The sequence below is a fragment of the Phaseolus vulgaris genome, chromosome 4 (assembly GCF_000499845.2).
Source record: "Phaseolus vulgaris cultivar G19833 chromosome 4, P. vulgaris v2.0, whole genome shotgun sequence".
Lineage (NCBI taxonomy): Eukaryota > Viridiplantae > Streptophyta > Magnoliopsida > Fabales > Fabaceae > Phaseolus > Phaseolus vulgaris.
In genome coordinates this window covers 19,784,744-19,786,576 of record NC_023756.2, presented here as the reverse complement: position 1 = coordinate 19,786,576, position 1,833 = coordinate 19,784,744, and the positions used below count along the sequence as shown (strand labels likewise).

General features: G+C 29.4%; 1 long non-coding RNA gene across 1 annotated transcript; it reads right to left on the bottom strand.

Moving 5' to 3' along the window:
- Positions 1-466: 466 nt before the first annotated feature.
- Positions 467-1,833, bottom strand: LOC137836460 (uncharacterized). Its single transcript, XR_011085287.1, has 3 exons — positions 1,656-1,833; positions 1,430-1,504; positions 467-652 (listed from the first exon to the last, which is right to left on the bottom strand). It is a non-coding gene; the product is annotated as an uncharacterized lncRNA (long non-coding RNA).

Below are 1,833 nucleotides of genomic sequence, written 5' to 3'. Positions count from 1 at the left end.
AGTTAAAGTTAAAATTAAGAAATTTTAAAATAAAAATAATGTTTTTATCGTTTTCATCATTTATAATATCAGTTATCTAAGAAGTATTTGTTTGAAGATAGATAATCTTAATATTATATCTAGTATTAGGATATATTAGAATTACGGATAATGTTAATTTATAAATTTAAATATATTATCTTTATATTTAGAATTAATTATATTTGAATTATGGATAATTGAAATCATAACTAATTTATCTTATTCTAATTAATTTCCGCAGTTCATCGGTATCTTTTTCTTCCTCACTTCTCTTTAATCTTATTTAATCTTATCATTCATCATAAAAATATTTGATGATTATCTATAATTTATACTTTATACTTTTGTTTTAATTTTTCAAATTAAAAACTAATTATATCTTCTTATTTTAAGTACTTGTTATTATAACTTATATTGATAGATTTGAATTCTTATTGTGGTTGGTGTAACACCCCATAATTTACATATAACTATTACAATAAAAGTTCAACCAGTTTCTATACAAACTTGGAGTTTTTAAAAAACATTCCTAATACATGATTAGGATTTATAGAAATACAAATATTTACATATACACAGCTCAAAATAAGACTTTGAACCCTCTAAGGCTCTCCTGCACCTGTATGGTCATCTGCTCGTGTACATAGTACAGTCATTGCAGTTCAATCACAACAAGAAAAGCAAGGGTAAGCTAGTGAAAATAGAATTTTATAATATACACAATTAAATCAAAAAAGAAAACCAAATTACATGATCAATTTCTCAAATTATTCAAATTTCTTCAAATCTCAACAATAAACAATCACATAGATCTCACATGGATCTACACATCTAGAATGTTCAACAAACAACGTCTTCCGGAAGACCCTTATTAAGTAAGTCCTACCAGAGACTAACACCTGATCCAAAGATTACCAGCGAATCCAACAGAAAGGATCAGGGTAAGTTCAATACAACCCAAGCCGTGCATCTCATATGTCACGGTGTGCATGAACTCCTCCATCAGCTTCTCACAACCTGATATCTTAGTCTATGTGACTTAGATCATCAGTGAAGCTCGGAGATCTCTGTTACCACATAGGCATCAATACTTAATACACAGCAAACATCAGTCCATACATTATCCCAAATGTATGAATTCAATTCCATACCATTCTGTCAGACAATATCATTCAAAAAGTTATCCACAATATTCAAAAGTTTATTTGACATAAAAAAATAACACTTTAATAATAAATCATCAAAATCCAATATTTCCACAAATTTAAATAATATATAAACAAACAACCCAATATAAATAAGCACACAACATCCCTGCAAGAGAAATTGAATATTGGGACCACGTCCCTTCTGCATTCAGATCTTCTATCCTAGGGTGCTATTAAAAATTAAATTTAGCTTCCCTTACCTCAATTGCTTGCTTTCCAAGCAACTTTTAGAATTTTATTCCTCACCGTTTGGATAGACTTCAAGATTTACGGGCCTAATGCAAATTATCCAAACAAAACAAAATTTCAGTATATAATAGAATAAGTTGAGAGGATTAAACTTCTCAACTGACCCCACCAAGATTGATGACTAAATCCTAAGGAAAAACAGAGAACAAAGGATATTTAGAGTAAAAATGAACTTACTCTGTTTGAAAATCTGATCGGTAGAAATGTTCCTTAACTCGTCAGCTACAACATGGTCTAATCAGATTCTAAAATAGATGAAGATTGGGAGAGAAAATTAAGAGAGAGGGAAAGAAAAGAATATGGAGAGAGAGAGAAATGGAGATAAGGAAGAAAAAGAAGAAGAAAGAAACTGTGC